Source organism: Anabrus simplex, chromosome 4, assembly GCF_040414725.1.
Source record: "Anabrus simplex isolate iqAnaSimp1 chromosome 4, ASM4041472v1, whole genome shotgun sequence".
NCBI lineage: Eukaryota > Metazoa > Arthropoda > Insecta > Orthoptera > Tettigoniidae > Anabrus > Anabrus simplex.
Genome location: NC_090268.1, coordinates 446,380,940 through 446,392,708, shown reverse-complemented (window position 1 = coordinate 446,392,708; position 11,769 = coordinate 446,380,940). Strand labels below are relative to the sequence as shown.

At 42.1% G+C, this 11,769-nt stretch overlaps 1 pseudogene; it reads left to right on the top strand.

Moving 5' to 3' along the window:
• Nucleotides 1-442: 442 nt before the first annotated feature.
• On the top strand, nt 443-11,553 carry LOC136872327 (tubulin beta-2 chain-like; annotated as a pseudogene).
• The last annotated feature ends 216 nt before the right edge of the window (nt 11,554-11,769 follow it).

Below are 11,769 nucleotides of genomic sequence, written 5' to 3'. Positions count from 1 at the left end.
AATAGTTGCCACTACCAAAGTTCCAACCCTCGTACCTGTCCCGCCTCTGCTCTGTACAGCACAGATCTCACATGGAGTGAATTTGAACAACGGAACCCAGCAGTGAGAGGTGGGCGCACTGCCGCCTGTGCCATGGAGACACGACTAATTTTTGCTTATTAAAACAAAATCCACAGCAAAATAATAAAAAATCATGCGTTTTCCAACTTCTCAGTTTACTACAAACTCGTCTACGTCATGTGACTTGTTACGTCACCTCTCTTCTCTTCGTATAACACTGACGTAATTTTGTCAACTCACCCGTAGTACCTTACCGCCCCTTCTTGGGTTTTCTTATACATACTAGCACGAAAAGCTGATAAATCCTTAATCGTCGTGCGTTTGGTGTGCAAAAATCGTGTAGAGAAGTTGAGTTCTTGAGAGCAAGAACTAACTTAACAAGATGAGGGAAATTGTACACATTCAGACTGGTCAATGAGGAAACCAGACTGGAAGAAACTTCTGGGAGATCATCTGTGACGAGCATGGAATTGACCCAACTGGATTCTGCCCAGACCTTCAGTTAGAACGAATGAACCTGTATTACAATGAAGTATGTGCCTCGTTCCATTCTTGTGGTTCTTGAACCGGGTACAATTGACACAGTTCCTTGAACAGGTTCCCGCCAGATTTTCCTCCCAACAACTTCGTCTACGGTGAGAGTAGTACTGGCAACAACTGAGCAAAGGGTAACTTCACGGGAAGAACCGAGTTGGTGGATTTCATCCTCGATGTAATCAGGAATGAGACGGAATGTTGTGACTATCTGCAGGGTTTCCTACTTACACATTTACTGGGAGGTAGTAATCTATTCGACATGGGAACTGTCCCTATCTCCAAGATCCGTGAGGAATACCATGACAAAATAACACACCCGCTGAGTAGCACCTTCTCCCAAAATACCAGACACTGTTGTGGAACCATACAACGCTACCCTCTCTGTCTACCAATTGGTTGAAAATACGGATGAAATATACTGTATTGACAGCGAAGCTCTGTCCGATATTGGCTCAGGACCTCGAAACTCACAACCCTACCTACGGCGAGGTGGTGATTTTATTATTGTTTTAAGAGGAAGTACAACTCGGCATACATCCTCTATATAACACTAATCATAGAGGAAAAATGGAAGGGATCCGACATTTCGACAACTGAAAATATCAGCGAAGGGAATACAAGGGTCACGAAGGGCGTTAAAATGAAAGACCCCCTAGACCTCGAGTGCTCTAATACCAAGAACATTAATTGACCCAAGAGAGGTCGGATAGAATATATGAAAGTAATGATGCTGGCAAAAGTAATCGGAAGCAATGCCACGACTCAGTAAAGGGCCCCGTGGTCGCCAACCCACACTCCAAAGTTCAGAAACTTAAGATCTCTGGTCAGTTGAATGCCCATCTCACAAAACCTGCCGTTAACACGGTTCTCTTCCCTCGAGTCCACTTCTTTATAGCTCGCATCGCTCCTCTCACAGACATCAGTACCGTGAATATGATGGCTGCCTGCGATCCACGATATGTTCGCTACCTCATAGTGGTTGCTGTCTTCAGAGGCCGGTTGTCGACGAAGGAATTTGACGAACAGATGTCGACAAGAAGATCATAGATGTCTAACAATATGAAGACTTAGGTCCCGCTGATTACTCGTTGACTCGGAAAATAAATGGGACGTTAATGAATACGAAACAGCCATATTGCTGGACGTATATTGTTACTGATACGGGCTGCAGTTACTCTTGAGGTAAGAGCACAGCCTGTGAAGTGTTTCCACCAAAAGCAATTAGCAATAAGAGACTCTGAAGTACATACTTAATGACATTTCAAATGGATATATTTATGGGATGGGGATCTGCTTGGAATTATCATCATAAATTTAGCAACCAGGTTTCGTCTGGGTATACTAGATTTTACTGTAAGCTTTCTTCGCTTAAGTAAGAGCTTTAGAAAATATCCTATCAAGTGAACGCCGTTCTAATTCTCAGTTCAGATATAAAATCCTCGAATTGGCTGGAAAAGGAATGGCAAACCAGTTGGGGGTCAGTTTTCTACAGAATGATTATAATTGTACCGGAAGGTACACCCGTCCCATTCCTTTAAATAAAGCGCCTTGAAGAACGCTATCCACAGTCTAAAACTCGCAACAACTAACACAAGAAGTTTGGACATTCCCCTTCAGATGTCTCTACAATAAATTTTTGTTATGCCCTCCGGTGTGAAGATTGACTATTAAGGTTTTTCTATCAAATGCTATTTATTCGGGAGCGTCTACCTAAGAAGAACTTTTGCCCCTACTTTGCACCATATATTAGGAACCTGCGTGTATTCAGAAATTGCGGAAGTGTGAAGTGTTGAATGTGAGGAAAGGAGCATTAAGGACGACACAAACACTCAGTCCCCTGGCCCGGCCGAGAATCGAAACCGGGGCTACCGGGTGACAGACGGATGCGTTACCCCCTACACCGCGGGTCCGGACACTGTTAAAGTTAGAAAGTAATTTTGAATTCCAAGGCTTACTAAACCGAGTTGGTTTTTTTTGGTGTCTTAAAGTTTACTTCTACCTCTTCCAGCCAAATTAAGATGTTGGACAATATAAAGTTTTGAATGTTTGTTTTTCAGCCAATCAAACTGTGTCTATTATTTATTTAATTACCCAATCAAAATTGGGGGTGTGTCGGGACTTAGCCCAGAGTTTTCTGGATCCTTCCTCTCGTGTAAAAAAGTTGGAACATTTTCGGACCAGGTTGTCTTATTCATCGCTCCAATCTAGTGTGTGTGTTAGTGAAGGGAGGTGGAGGTGCCTCATCCATCGCCGAGAAGTCCATTTTTGGGGGGGCCATTAACTTAACATGTTGTTTCCGACGAAGGCCTGGTAGAATGGGTGCTCGATACCCCTGTTTAACACTATTTCATTCCTTTTATGCAAAGTTAATAGAATATTGATCATATTACTGAAATTTGTAATGTGTAGGTTGTGCCTTTGATAGGCCTGGAATTTCTGGAAATAGATTCCTTAGTGTAAAGACGCTCTTTCTATTAATGTAATGGCTGTGTGGTCTCCGAGATAAACCTGGCGAACAAAGACGCTCTTACTATGAATGTAATGGCTGAATGGTCTCCTAGATAAACCTGGCGAAAAAAGACGCTCTTACTATTAATGTAATGGCTGTGTGGTCTCTAGATAAACCTGGCGAACAAAGACGCCCTTACTATGAATGTAATGGCTGAATGGTCTCCTAGATAAACCTGACGAACAAAGACGCTCTTACTATGAATGTAATGGCTGAATGGTCTCCTAGATAAACCTGGCGAACAAAGACGCTCTTACTGTGAATGTAATGGCTGAATGGTCTCCTACATAAACCTGGCGAACAAAGACGCTCTTACTATGAATGTAATGGCTGAATGGTCTCCTAGATAAACCTGGCTAACAAAGACGCTCTTACTATGAATGTAATGGCTGAATGGTCTCCTAGATAAACCTGGCGAACAAAGACGCACATTACTATGAATGTAATGGCTGAATGGTCTCCTAGATAAACCTGGCGAACAAAGACGCTCTTACTATTAATGTAATGGCTGAATGGTCTCCTAGAAAAACCTGGCGAACAAAGACGCTCTTACTATGAATGTATTTGCTGAATGGTCTCCTAGATAGAAATGGCAAACAAAGACGCTCTTACTATGAATGTAATGGCTGTGTGGTCTCCTAGATAAACCTGGCGAACAAAACCCTCTTACTATGAATGTAATGGCTGCATGGTCTCCTAGATAAACCTGGCGAACAAAGACGCTCTTACTATAAATGTAATGGCTGAATGGTCTCCTAGATAAACCTGGCGAACAATGACGCTCTTACTATGAATGTAATGGCTGTGTGGTCTCCTAGATAACCCTGGCGAACAAGGACGCTCTTACTATTAATGTAATGGTAGAATGGTCTCCTAGAAAAAATCTGGCGAACAAAGATGCTCTTATTATGAATGTAATGGCTGAATGGTCTCCTAGATAAACCTGGCGAACAAAGACGCTCTTACTATGAATGTAATGGCTGTGTGGTCTCCGAGATAAACCTGGCGAACAAAGACGCTCTTACTATGAATGTAATGGATGAATGCTCTGCTAGATAAAACTGGCGAACAAAGACGCTCTTACTATGAATGTAATGGCTGAATGGTCTCCTAGATAAACCTGACGAACAAAGACGCTCTTACTATGAATGTATTGGCTGAATGGTCTCCTAGGTAAACCTGGCGAACAAAGACGCTCTTACTATGAATGTAATGGCTGTGTGGTCTCCTAGATAACCCTGGCGAACAAGGACGCTCTTACTATTAATGTAATGGTAGAATGGTCTCCTAGATAAACCTGGCGAACAAAGACAATCTTACTATTAATGTAATGGCTGAATGGTCTCCTAGATAAACCTGGCGAACAAAGACGCTCTTACTATGAATGTAATGGCTGTGTGGTCTCCGAGATAAACCTGGCGAACAAAGACGCTCTTACTATGAATGTAATGGATGAATGCTCTGCTAGATAAAACTGGCGAACAAAGACGCTCTTACTATGAATGTAATGGCTGAATGGTCTCCTAGATAAACCTGACGAACAAAGACGCTCTTACTATGAATGTATTGGCTGAATGGTCTCCTAGGTAAACCTGGCGAACAAAGACGCTCTTATTATGAATGTAATGGCTGAATGGTCTCCAGATAAACCTGGCGAACAAAGACGCTCTTACTATGAATGTAATGGCTGAATGGTCTCCTACATAAAAATGGCGAACAAAGGCGCTCTTACTATGAATGTAATGGCTGAATGGTCTCCTAGATAAACCTGGCGAACAAACACGCTCTTACTATGAATGTAACGGCTGAAAGGTCTCCTAGATAAACCTGGCGAACAAAGACGCTCTTACTATGAATGTAATGGCTGTGTGGTCTCCTAGATAAACCTGGGGAACAAAGACGCTCTTACTATGAATGTAATGGCTGAATGGTCTCCTAGATAAACCTGGCGAACAAAGACGCTCTTACTATGAATGTAATGGCTGAATGGTCTCCTAGATAAACCTGGCGAACAAAGACGCTCTTACTATGAATGTAACGGCTGAATGGTCCCCTAGATAAACCTGGCGAACAAAGACGCTCTTACTATGAATGTAATGGCTGTGTGGTCTCCTAGATAATCCTGGCTAACAAAGACGCTCTTACTATGAATGTAATGGCTGAATGGTCTCCTATATAAACCTGGCGAACAAAGACAATCTTACTATTAATGTAATGGCTGTGTGGTCTCCTAGATAAACCTGGCGAACAAAGACGCTCTTACTATGAATGTAATGGCTGAATGGTCTTCTAGATAAACCTGGCGAACAAAGACGCTTTTACTATTAATGTAATGGTTGTGTGGTCTCCTAGATAAACCTGGCAAACAAAGGCGCTCTTAATATTAATGTAATGGCTGAATGGTCTGCTAGATAAACCTGGCGAACAAAGACGCTCTTACTATGAATGTAATGACTGTGTGGTCTCCTAGATAAACCTGGCGCACAAAGACGCTCTTACTATGAATGTAATGGCTGAATGGTCTCCTAGATAAACCTGGTGAACAAAGACGCTCTTACTATGAATGTAATGACTTAATGGTCTCCTAGATAATCATGGCGAACAAAGACGCTCTTACTGTGAATGTAATGGCTGTGTGGTCTCCTAGATAAACCTGGCAAACAAAGACGCTCTTAGTATGAATGTAATGGCTGAATGGTCTCCTAGATAAACCTGGCGAACAAAGACGCTGTTACTATGAATGTAACGGCTGAATGGTCTCCTAGATAAACCTGGCGAACAAAGACGCTCTTACTATGAATGTAATGGCTGTGTGGTCTCCTAGATAATCCTGGCTCACAAAGACGCTCTTACTCTGAATGTAATGGCTGAATGGTCTCCTAGATAAACCTGGCGAACAAAGACGCTCTTACTATGAATGTAATGGCTGAATGGTCTCCTAGATAAACCTGGCGAACAAAGACGCTCTTACTATGAATGTAATGGCTGAATGGTCTCCTAGATAAACCTGGCGAACAAAGACGCTCTTACTATGAATGTAATGGCTGAATGGTCTCCTAGATAAACCTGGCGAACAAAGACGCTCTTACTATGAATGTAATGGCTGAATGGTCTCCTAGATAAACCTGGCGAACAAAGAAAATCTTACTATTAATGTAATGGCTGTGTGGTCTCCTAGATAAACCTGGCGAACAAAGAGGCTCTTACTATGAATGTAATGGCTGAATGGTCTTCTAGATAAACCTGGCGAACAAAGACGCTCTTACTATTAATGTAATGGTTATGTGGTCTCCTAGATAAACCTGGCGAACAAAGACGCTCTTAATATTAATGTAATGGCTGAATGGTCTGCTAGATAAACCTGGCGAACAAAGACGCTCTTACTATGAATGTAATGACTGTGTGGTCTCCTAGATAAACCTGGCGAACAAAGACGCTCTTACTATGAATGTAATGGCTGAATGGTCTCCTAGATAAACCTGGCGAACAAAGACGCTCTTACTGTGAATGTAATGGCTGAATGGTCTCCTACATAAACCTGGCGAACAAAGACGCTCTTACTATGAATGTAATGGCTGAATGGTCTCCTAGATAAACCTGGCTAACAAAGACGCTCTTACTATGAATGTAATGGCTGAATGGTCTCCTAGATAAACCTGGCGAACAAAGACGCACATTACTATGAATGTAATGGCTGAATGGTCTCCTAGATAAACCTGGCGAACAAAGACGCTCTTACTATTAATGTAATGGCTGAATGGTCTCCTAGAAAAACCTGGCGAACAAAGACGCTCTTACTGTGAATGTATTTGCTGAATGGTCTCCTAGATAGAAATGTCAAACAAAGACGCTCTTACTATGAATGTAATGGCTGTGTGGTCTCCTAGATAAACCTGGCGAACAAAACCCTCTTACTATGAATGTAATGGCTGCATGGTCTCCTAGATAAACCTGGCGAACAAAGACGCTCTTACTATAAATGTAATGGCTGAATGGTCTCCTAGATAAACCTGGCGAACAATGACGCTCTTACTATGAATGTAATGGCTGTGTGGTCTCCTAGATAACCCTGGCGAACAAGGACGCTCTTACTATTAATGTAATGGTAGAATGGTCTCCTAGAAAAAACCTGGCGAACAAAGATGCTCTTATTATGAATGTAATGGCTGAATGGTCTCCTAGATAAACCTGGCGAACAAAGACGCCCTTACTATGAATGTAATGGCTGTGTGGTCTCCGAGATAAACCTGGCGAACAAAGACGCTCTTACTATGAATGTAATGGATGAATGCTCTGCTAGATAAAACTGGCGAACAAAGACGCTCTTACTATGAATGTAATGGCTGAATGGTCTCCTAGATAAACCTGACGAACAAAGACGCTCTTACTATGAATGTATTGGCTGAATGGTCTCCTAGGTAAACCTGGCGAACAAAGACGCTCTTACTATGAATGTAATGGCTGTGTGGTCTCCTAGATAACCCTGGCGAACAAGGACGCTCTTACTATTAATGTAATGGTAGAATGGTCTCCTAGATAAACCTGGCGAACAAAGACAATCTTACTATTAATGTAATGGCTGAATGGTCTCCTAGATAAACCTTGCGAACAAAGACGCTCTTACTATGAATGTAATGGTTGTGTGGTCTCCGAGATAAACCTGGCGAACAAAGACGCTCTTACTATGAATGTAATGGATGAATGCTCTGCTAGATAAAACTGGCGAACAAAGACGCTCTTACTATGAATGTAATGGCTGAATGGTCTCCTAGATAAACCTGACGAACAAAGACGCTCTTACTATGAATGTATTGGCTGAATGGTCTCCTAGGTAAACCCGGCGAACAAAGACGCTCTTATTATGAATGTAATGGCTGAATGGTCTCTAGATAAACCTGGCGAACAAAGACGCTCTTACTATGAATGTAATGGCTGAATGGTCTCCTACATAAAAATGGCGAACAAAGGCGCTCTTACTATGAATGTAATGGCTGAATGGTCTCCTAGATAAACCTGGCGAACAAAGACGCTCTTACTATGAATGTAACGGCTGAAAGGTCTCCTAGATAAACCTGGCGAACAAAGACGCTCTTACTATGAATGTAATGGCTGTGTGGTCTCCTAGATAAACCTGGGGAACAAGGACGCTCTTACTATGAATGTAATGGCTGAATGGTCTCCTAGATAAACCTGGCGAACAAAGACGCTCTTACTATGAATGTAATGGCTGAATGGTCTCCTAGATAAACCTGGCGAACAAAGACGCTCTTACTATGAATGTAATGGCTGTGTGGTCTCCTAGATAATCCTGGCTAACAAAGACGCTCTTACTATGAATGTAATGGCTGAATGGTCTCCTATATAAACCTGGCGAACAAAGACAATCTTACTATTAATGTAATGGCTGTGTGGTCTCCTAGATAAACCTGGCGAACAAAGACGCTCTTACTATGAATGTAATGGCTGAATGGTCTTCTAGATAAACCTGGCGAACAAAGACGCTTTTACTATTAATGTAATGGTTGTGTGGTCTCCTAGATAAACCTGGCAAACAAAGGCGCTCTTAATATTAATGTAATGGCTGAATGGTCTGCTAGATAAACCTGGCGAACAAAGACGCTCTTACTATGAATGTAATGACTGTGTGGTCTCCTAGATAAACCTGGCGCACAAAGACGCTCTTACTATGAATGTATTGGCTGAATGGTCTCCTAGATAAACCTGGTGAACAAAGACGCTCTTACTATGAATGTAATGACTTAATGGTCTCCTAGATAATCATGGCGAACAAAGACGCTCTTACTGTGAATGTAATGGCTGTGTGGTCTCCTAGATAAACCTGGCAAACAAAGGCGATCTTAGTATGAATGTAATGGCTGAATGGTCTCCTAGATAAACCTGGCGAACAAAGACGCTCTTACTATGAATGTAACGGCTGAATGGTCTCCTAGATAAACCTGGCGAACAAAGACGCTCTTACTATGAATGTAACGGCTGAATGGTCTCCTAGATAAACCTGGCGAACAAAGAAAATCTTACTATTAATGTAATGGCTGTGTGGTCTCCTAGATAAACCTGGCGAACAAAGAGGCTCTTACTATGAATGTAATGGCTGAATGGTCTTCTAGATAAACCTGGCGAACAAAGACGCTCTTACTATTAATGTAATGGTTGTGTGGTCTCCTAGATAAACCTGGCGAACAAAGACGCTCTTAATATTAATGTAATGGCTGAATGATCTGCTAGATAAACCTGGCGAACAAAGACGCTCTTACTATGAATGTAATGACTGTGTGGTCTCCTAGATAAACCTGGCGCACAAAGACGCTCTTACTATGAATGTAATGGCTGAATGGTCTTCTAGATAAACCTGGTGAACAAAGACGCTCTTACTATGCATGTAATGACTTAATGGTCTCCTAGATAATCATGGCGAACAAAGACGCTCTTACTGTGAATGTAATGGCTGTGTGGTCTCCTAGATAAACCTGGCGAACAAAGACGCTCTTACTATGAATATAATGGCTGAATGGTCTCCTAGATAAACCTGGCGAACAAAGACGCTCTTACTATGAATGTAATGGCTGAATGGTCTCCTAGATAAATCTGGCGAACAAGGACGCTCTTACTATGAATGTAATGGCTCTGTGGTCTCCGAGATAAACCTGGCGAACAAAGACGCTCTTACTATGAATGTAATGGATGAATGCTCTGCTAGATAAAACTGGCGAACAAAGACGCTCTTACTATGAATGTAATGGCTGAATGGTCTCCTAGATAAACCTGACGAACAAAGACGCTCTTACTATGAATGTACTGGCTGAATGGTCTCCTAGGTAAACCTGGCGAACAAAGACGCTCTTATTATGAATGTAATGGCTGAATGGTCTCCTAGATAAACCTGGCGAACAAAGACGCTCTTACTATGAATGTAATGGCTGAATGGTCTCCTAGATAAACCTGGCGAACAAAGGCGCTCTTACTATGAATGTAATGGCTGAATGGTCTCCTAGATAAACCTGGCGAACAAAGACGCTCTTACTATGAATGTAACGGCTGAATGGTCTCCTAGATAAACCTGGCGAACAAAGACGCTCTTACTATGAATGTAATGGCTGTGTGGTCTCCTAGATAAACCTGGGGAACAAAGACGCTCTTACTATGAATGTAATGGCTGAATGGTCTCCTAGATAAACCTGGCGAACAAAGACGCTCTTACTATGAATGTAATGGCTGAATGGTCTCCTAGATAAACCTGGCGAACAAAGACGCTCTTACTATGAATGTAACGGCTGAATGGTCTCCTAGATAAACCTGGCGAACAAAGACGCTCTTACTGTGAATGTAATGGCTGTGTGGTCTCCTAGATAATCCTGGCTCACAAAGACGCTCTTACTATGAATGTAATGGCTGAATGGTCTCCTAGATAAACCTGGCGAACAAAGACAATCTTACTATTAATGTAATGGCTGTGTGGTCTCCTAGATAAACCTGGCGAACAAAGACGCTCTTACTATGAATGTAATGGCTGAATGGTCTCCTAGATAAACCTGGCGAACAAAGACGCTCTTACTATGAATGTAATGGCTGAATGGTCTTCTAGATAAACCTGGCGAACAAAGACGCTCTTACTATTAATGTAATGGTTGTGTGGTCTCCTAGGTAAATCTGGCGAACAAAGACGCTCTTAATATTAATGTAATGGCTGAATGGTCTGCTAGATAAACCTGGCGAACAAAGACGCTCTTACTATGAATGTAATGACTTAATGGTCTCCTAGATAATCATGGCGAACAAAGACGCTCTTACTGTGAATGTAATGGCTGTGTGGTCTCCTAGATAACTCTGGCGAACAAAGACGCTCTTACTATGAATGTAATGGCTGAATGGTCTCCTAGATAAACCTGGCGAACAAAGACGCTCTTACTATGAATGTAATGGCTGAATGGTCTCCTAGATAAACCTGGCGAACAAAGACGCTCTTACTATGAATGTAATGGCTGAATGGTCTCCTAGATAAACCTGGCGAATAAAGACGCTCTTACTATTAAAGTACTGGCTGTGTGGTCTCCTAGATAAACCTGGCCAACAAGGACGCTCTTACTATGAATGTAATGGCTGAATGGTCTCCTAGAAAAACCTCGCGAACAAGGACGCTCTTAGTATTAATGTAATGGCTGTGTGGTCCCCTAGATAAACCTGGCGAACAAAGACGCTCTTAATATTAATGTAATGGCTGAATGGTCTGCTAGATAAACCTGGCGAACAAAGACGCTCTTACTATGAATGTAATGACTGTGTGGTCTCCTAGATAAACCTGGCGCACAAAGACACTCTTACTATGAATGTAATGGCTGAATGGTCTGCTAGATAAACCTGGCGAACAAAGACGCTCTTACTATGAATGTAATGACTGTGTGGTCTCCTAGATAAACCTGGCGCACAAAGACGCTCTTACTATGAATGTAATGGCTGAATGGTCTCCTAGATAAACCTGGTGAACAAAGACGCTCTTACTATGAATGTAATGACTTAATGGTCTCCTAGATAATCATGGCGAACAAAGACGCTCTTACTGTGTATGTAATGGCTGTGTGGTCTCCTAGATAAACCTGGCAAACAAAGACGCTCTTAGTATGAATGTAATGGCTGAATGGTCTCCT